We start from the raw sequence: 7,678 nt of genomic DNA on the forward strand, positions 1-7,678 counted from the left end.
CTGCTTAAAAGAACATGAAAAGCAGTTCCTTTCCTCTTACTGTCAAACAAACTTCACCTCCCCGCTCGAATCCCGTGGGATTTGTCACCGGCAGGAAGCTCAGACCCAACCCCTGTGAGCACAGAACTTCCAGTCACTTCAGAGGGAGGAAAAGAACCCTTTCATCATGTTCACTTTTCTCCGCTGCTTTATTTCACTTAAAACATCACTCACTACCAAATGGTCTTTGTCAGGAGTAATTGGCAAACGCTGGAGGCGCTTTTTCAAGGCTGTCTGGATGGAAAATCTCAAAGCTGTTGTCTGCACTGAAAGAAAATATTGCATTTGATCTTTTTATGATTCCTGCAGACATGATGTATGTCTGCATTCCTCAGCCTGAGGAATTCTTGCTGTTTGGGTTTCTCTGCCTTTCAGTGACAGGAAGTAGCACTTCACCCTCATTTTGCAGTATTGTCTGGGAATTAACCACAACATAACAGTAGTGTACACTTTCTTTTTGTGCTTCACGGAGCTGGGTTTTTATTAGCCATTTATTGTGGTTTTCTCCTTGGCAAGTGGCAGATTGTCTCAGTGATAGCTGTGGCTATTGTATTTCAGCTGGGTTTATATTTAAAACGTGGATTTCTTCTGGAGGCTCCTTCCTAAGTGATGTCCTGCTCTGAGATTCCCATGCCATAAATCAGCTTTTCCCTGGTGCACTTGTACACATGTGGCACTGCCCTTGTCACCTCTGCCCCGGAGATTTTTGGTCACCCACAGAAAGGACACACAGAATGTCACCTGAACCCTGTGGGTTGTGAATGCAGAGCTGGCATGGAATTGTGGAATCATGGAATGGTTTGGGCTGGAAGGAGCCTTCAAGATCAGCCACTTCCATGGGCAGGGACACCTCCCACTGTCCCAATGTCCAACCTGGCCTTGGGCACTGCCAGGGATCCAGGGGCAGCCACAGCTGCTCTGGGAATTCCAACCCAGCCTCTCCCCACCCTCATGAAAAGAATTCCTGCCCAAGATCCCATCCAGCCCTGTCCTCTGGCAGTCTGAAGCCATTCCCTGTGTGCTGTCCCTCCATTCCCTGTGTGCTGTCCCTCCATGCCTTGTCTCCAGTCCCTCTCCAGCTCTCCTGGAGCCCCTTTAGGTCCTGCCAGGGGCTCTGAGCTCTCCCTGGAGCTTCTCTTCAGACTCTTGGGAATGGCACAGAACCACCAAGGCTGGGAAGAGCCCCTCAGGATCCTCCAGTGCCACCCCAGTGCCAGCAGCATCCCCCAAACCCTGTCCCCAAGGGCCACATCCAGCCTGCTCCTGAACACTCCCACAGACAGTGACTGCAAACCTCCCTGGGCAGCTCATCCCAAGGCCTGACCACTCTGCCAGGGAAATTTTCTTTGCCAATCTCCACCCTGAGCCTGCCCTGCTGCAATTTGAGGCCATTTCCTCTCCTCCTTTCCCTTGGGACACAGCAGGAGACACCAATCCCCATCTCAGTGGATCTGACTGATTGAGACCCCTTGGAAAAGGGGATTTGTTAATTTTGCTGCCTGTGGAATGACTTGGTGCATGAACACTCTTAGTGCAGAATTCAACAACACGAGTATTTTATTATTTTTTGTGGCTATTGGGCCACATCTGCCATGACTCTGTTGACTGTCACTTTTTCACAGTTCCCAAATTAATGCCACATCAGAGACTCCTGAGCCAACAGCACAATTAGTGAACAAAACCATGTGAGAGTGGAGGAAAATGAAAGACAAGCTCTGACAGTCTTCTATCCCCAAAAGTTTTGTGGGGCCTATTTAGTGATTATCCTCCAGCATTTTCTGTTGTTTTCTTGTAAATCTTATTAAGAGTATTCAGGGATGTTTTGCTTTATTTTTGTCACCAGTCAGCAGAACATTAACTGCACAAAGAACCCTTCGTTTTTTCCTCCCTTCTGCTGACATGAGGAGCTGAGGACTCGGTGCTGTGGGTGAGAAATTATCAGGATTTCATTAAAAAAGTGTTTCCACCAGAAGGAGGGAGTGGAATGCCAGACCCCACAGAGTGTCACTTAATTCTGATTTTGAGCAAGGCTGCATGGTCAGAGAAAAGGCAAGGGAAGCCCAGACACCCATGGAGATGTTGGAGCATCCAGCAGATCAGAGAATCCCAAAATCCCTGAGGTTGGAAAAGACTTCCAAGGTCATCCAGTCCCACCTTGTCCCCAGCCCAGAGCACTGAGTGCCACCTCCAGGTGCCACCTGCAGGGATGGGCACTCCAAAGCTCCCTGGGCAGCCCCTGCCAAAGCCTGAGCTCCCTTTCCATGGGGAAATTCCTGCTGCTGTCCAAGCTGAGCCTGCCCTGGCCCAGCCTGAGGCCGTTCCCTCTCCTCCTGTCCCTGTTCCCTGGAGCAGAGCCCGACCCCCCCTCCCTGCCCCTCCTGCCAGGGACTTGTGCAGAGCCACAAGGTCCCCCCTGAGCCTCCTTTTCTCCAGCCTCAGCCCCTTTCCCAGCTCTCTCAGCCCCTCCTGGGGCTCCAGCCCCTTCCCAGCTCCCTTCCCTGCCCTGGACACCTCCAGCCCCTCCAGGGCTCTCCTGCAGGAGCCACAACTGGACACAGCCCTCGAGGGTCTCTCAGTGCCAGCACAGAGGGACAATCCCTGCCCTGCTCCTGCTGGACACACAATTCCTCATCCAGCCCAGCTGCCAGTGGCCCCTTGGCCACCTGGGCACCCCTGGGCTCGTGTCCAGCCCCTGGCACCAGCACCCCCAGGGCTTTTCCAGCTTTTCCAGCCCCTCTGCCCAGCCTGGAGCTCCATGGGGTTGGTGTGACCCAAGGGCAGGACTCAACATTTGACCTCATTGACCCTCCCACCATTGGCCTCATCCCGTGGGTCCAGCCTGTCCTGATCCACCCCTGTCACGTTCCAGCCTTTCCTGCAGGAATGGATGATCCCATCACACGTTCATTCTTCACCTGAGACACTTGGAAGTTCACAGGCAAAATTGAATTTCGGGATTTTATTTGTGCAGGGTACCAGTGTCACCCTGGGCAGGTGGATTGGGGGGGGAAAGGCTGGTTCAGTGCTCAGCAAGAGTCAAAAACAAAGGAACAGAACATTTCTTATGTCCTTTGTAAATTATGGATGGACATCCTTTCAGCCAGGAATAACAATATGATATGATATGATATGATATAATATAATATGATATGATATAATATAATATGATATGGTATAATATAATATAGTATAACATAATGTAATATAATATAAATTTATTATATGTGTATATATATTTCTATATTATATAAATGTATTATATAATAATTATATACTGTTATATAATAATATTATATAATTACATATTTATGTAATATATATAATACATATAAAATATAACATATAATACATAATACATAATATATCATGTATAATGTATATTATATATTATATATTATAGAAATAAATAATTTAATAATATATTCTATATTACGTATAATATTTCTATTTATATATTTATATTTATTGCATAATTATATTATATTTACTATAATATATATCTTATATAAATATATATTATATAATGACATATAACATAATACATAAATAATATAACATATTAGGATATAAAAATAATATAGAAATAGAATAGAATAAATAGAATTATATATAAAATAAATAGAATTAATAGAATAGAATAATTAGTATAATATGATATTATATGATATGATATAATTAATATAATATATAAACATATATATCTATATAATATATATAATATATTATATGAATTAATTAATAATTAATATATTATATAATATAGTACATATTATATTTTATGTATAGTATTTATATTTATATATTTATATTTATTGTATAATTATATATTTACTATAATATATTATATATCTGTTATATAAATCTATATTATATAATAATATATAGATAAATAATAGAATATATTATGATATAAAAGTAATATAGAAAAAGAATAGAATGGAAAAGAATACATAATGAATAGAATAGAATAGAATAGAATAGAATAGAATAGAATAGAATAGAATAAATACAATTATAGATAATTATATAAATATAATTTTATATTAAAATAAGTTGTATTAATAGAATTAATAGAATAAGTAATATAATAGAAACATCATTTAAAATATCATATTATGTATTATAATATGATATAACAATATAGAAATATTATATGCATAATAAAATACCATATAATAAAATAATGTAATATAAATAATGTAGCACACTCTGCTTTGGGCATCACTTCTCGAACCCAGCAGAACTAAAGAGAAGAGCAGAGCTTGAAGTGACCCCAGCAGAAATTCAGATTAAAGATAGAAATTTCCTGAAATTTGGAAAAAGATTCAAGATAGCAATTTCCATAAGTTTGGGAAAATGTTGAAATGGGGGAGGAAAGGTCCCGATGGGCTCCTATAAAATCCTGAATAACTCAGGGGAGGCGTTCAGGGAGAGCTGAAATCTCCTTTCCCAAAACACAAACGGCAGGGGGTGCCTGCTGGGATTACAACACCCGGAGCAGAAGGGAACAACTTTTCCCAGAGCTGTGGAATTGTTTCATGGAACTTTGTGGAGGCAGCAGCAAAAAAACATTCAGCAAAAAGAAAAGTGTCCCTGCATCCTCAGAACAAGCTCCTTGGAAAAGCAGAGCTTACAGATGAGAAATGGTTTGTGAAATGCTGAATATAAAAGGAATTTTGCTTCTTCCCCTTCCCCTTCCTCTTGTCTATCTTCAATATTAGTGGTTCATTCTCTTTTAGTATCCACAGGCCAGCTGTGAATGTGAAATCCCTCAGGGATTGGTTAGAAAGTAGAATTTTCTTGGTAATTGGTGCAAATTGTAAAACCCTCAAAAGAGACAAAACCCCTGTAAAACAATAACTGTTGGTATATGTAGATTGGATCCCTTCACAGAATAAACCATGGATTTGTGCCTCTCTGCATATCCCAATCCCACCCCGCTGCTCTGAGAGCTCCCCACGAGCCAAAATTCCATCTGGGCAAGGCTTGGGAATTTACTCCGTCACTGAGAGCTGCAGAAGCAGCCCCAGGGATCCCAAAGGGACCCCAAAAACCCCACCAGTGACAGAGCTTTAGTGCTTCAACACGTCCTGGAGGCCAAAAGGAGAAACATTTTCCAAAAGGGTCGAGACAAGGACAGTGCAGAGGTTTGGATGCAAACTGGGACCAGAGCATCACTTTGTTCTCTGCTTTAGGCTTTTCCCTGGAGTCCTGGCTGGACACTGGGATGGTTCTCTCTGTTCCCACATGGAATTGCTGCTTCTCTCTCCGGTTTGGGTGGCTGCCAGATGTTTTCCTCACCCCTGATGTTTTTTCTGTTCTCTCTCTTCGGGTTCTGTCCCCGCTAAAGGTGTGTGATGTGATGTGGGAGCCACAAACTGGGCACTGGGTGGGATTTCCACTTCCTGAATGGAGAGAATCGTGGAATGGTTTGGGTTGGAAGGGAAATTAAAGATCATCTTGTTCCAGCACTTTCCCCTATCCCAGGTTGCTCCAAGCCCTGTCCAGCCTGGCCTTGGACACTTCCAGGGAGGGGATATCCACAATTTCTCTGGGAATTCTGTGCCAGGTCCTCCCCAGCCTCACAGAGAATTTCCCTGTGCAAATCCCTGGGTCTGCTCTAAGCTCTCTGACTTTGGGACTTAAAGCCAGGCTTAACAACTGCTCAGCACTTTTATTATTTCAGTCTCAAGGACCTTCTCTTGGGCAAATCCTTTCTGGGTTTGCAAATTTGACTTAGTCATGATGAGCTTTAAGGGAAAAGCACTGGCACTGTGTCCTACTCCTTCAACTGCACCTAATTTAAAATCCTTTAGGGTTTAAAAGAAAAACATGATCTGTTTAGTGGATTTTAGTGGCATTTCAGGACCTTAAGGTCCCAATCATCCATCTCAAAACCAAGTGGTGTTTTATTTCTCCCTTATAATCCTCCAGATGTGGCTCAGTGTGTGTCTTACACAGATTTTTTATTCCTTAATTTAATTTTTTTTTTTTAAGAGTAAAGGTTAATGAATATTTGGGTTAAAATTCTTGCTGTGCATGGCTTGGATTTGGTGTTTCACCACTTATCTGCAGCCAAGAATATTTTTAAGAAGCTCTTGTAAGGCTTGCAGGAAATGTATGTGAGCTTTAAATGTCAGGTCTGGAGGGAGTTGAGAAATATTGCAATTGTTTTAGGGTTTGGACTTGTGTGATTCATGACGTGAGTGGGGGTTTGTGCCTTTTCCTGCTCTTCCCAGGATCGTTTTTCAATTTGGCTGAAATAAAATTCTCCTCTTTGTGTCGTCCTGCTGTCGTTTTAAGGCAAAACCAAATCCTCAACTGTGGGATTGTTAATTGGGGTGCCAGGGAGGGAGGTAAACAGGGAATAGGATCAGAAAAGCTGACTTTTCCATGAAAAAGCAGATTTTTCCTAAAGAATTCACTGTGAGAATTGGAGCAAAGCCAGCACAGGATCCTCTGGATGCTTTTGTAGGCAAAATCAAGGCTGGGAGATTCTTCAGCATCATCCAGTCTCACCACCACCATCATCATCATCATCATCATCACCCCAAACCCTGTCCCCAAGGGCACATCCCGACACCTCTGGGACATTCCCAGATTCCTGACTCCAGCACGTCCCTGGGCAGCTCATCCCGGTGCTTTTTGGGTGGGAATAAAAACCCTTGGAACGCGTTTTGTGGTGTGAATCACCCATTACACAGCTCTGTTTGCTCTCATCAAATATCCATGATGCAAGAGGGGTCACAGCAGATATTTCCTTATCTTTGGGCTTGTTTGAAGACCAAACCACAATATTGGGATAAAACAACTGAGGTTTGATAGCGCTGTTAACTCCTCTCCCAGCTCACCACGAAAACCTCAGTGCTGATACGTTCCTGCAGAGGAATTAAAACAACTCCTTGCCTCTCGCTGAGAGGTGTAAAAGAGCTGAAAATCCATGCTGGAAGATTTTCCCAGCATGGTCACATTCTCAGGGGGATGTATCTGTTTGTAAAAATAAAAAACAAACAAACAAACAAAAAAACAACAACAACAAAAAATCCAGCTGGAATTTTCAAAGATGTGCCCAAAGAAAATCATTTCAATTGCCTGATTGCCTTGGAGAGCCCAAAACAAAGCTGATATCATGGATAATTCTCCCAACATGGGTACAGAGCCAAAGAAATGTCTTCAAGACAGGAGTGTTACAGCTTTTTCCCTGTAAGGATGATTTTTTAATTTTTTTTTTTACACTTCTGACAGATTTATAGAGAATTGTATCAAGGGAATAAAACAGGGGATGTGTGTTGAGGTTTTCTGCAAATATACCTGGGGAAAATCTCCTGCAAGCACTGCTCTGGGAGGCTGCTCCTTTCCCAGATATTTGGGATATTCATGATCTCATGGATTTGCAGGAGATGGTGCCTTGTGTTCAAGGACACACACTCGTGCAGGGTTCAAGGTGAGGAAGGATTATCCAGCCTGGGGAAATGGTGGAATCACCATTCCTGCAGGGATTCACAGCTGTGCAGATGTGGCACTTGGGGACATGGGTTATAGTGGTGGCCTGGCAGTGCTGGGGAATGGTTGAGCTCCATGGTCTTGGGGAGTTTTTCCAACTGAATCATTCCATGATTCCATTGCATTTCCATGCTGC

The sequence above is a fragment of the Sturnus vulgaris genome, chromosome 2, assembly GCF_052056855.1.
Source record: "Sturnus vulgaris isolate bStuVul1 chromosome 2, bStuVul1.hap1, whole genome shotgun sequence".
Classification (NCBI taxonomy): domain Eukaryota; kingdom Metazoa; phylum Chordata; class Aves; order Passeriformes; family Sturnidae; genus Sturnus; species Sturnus vulgaris.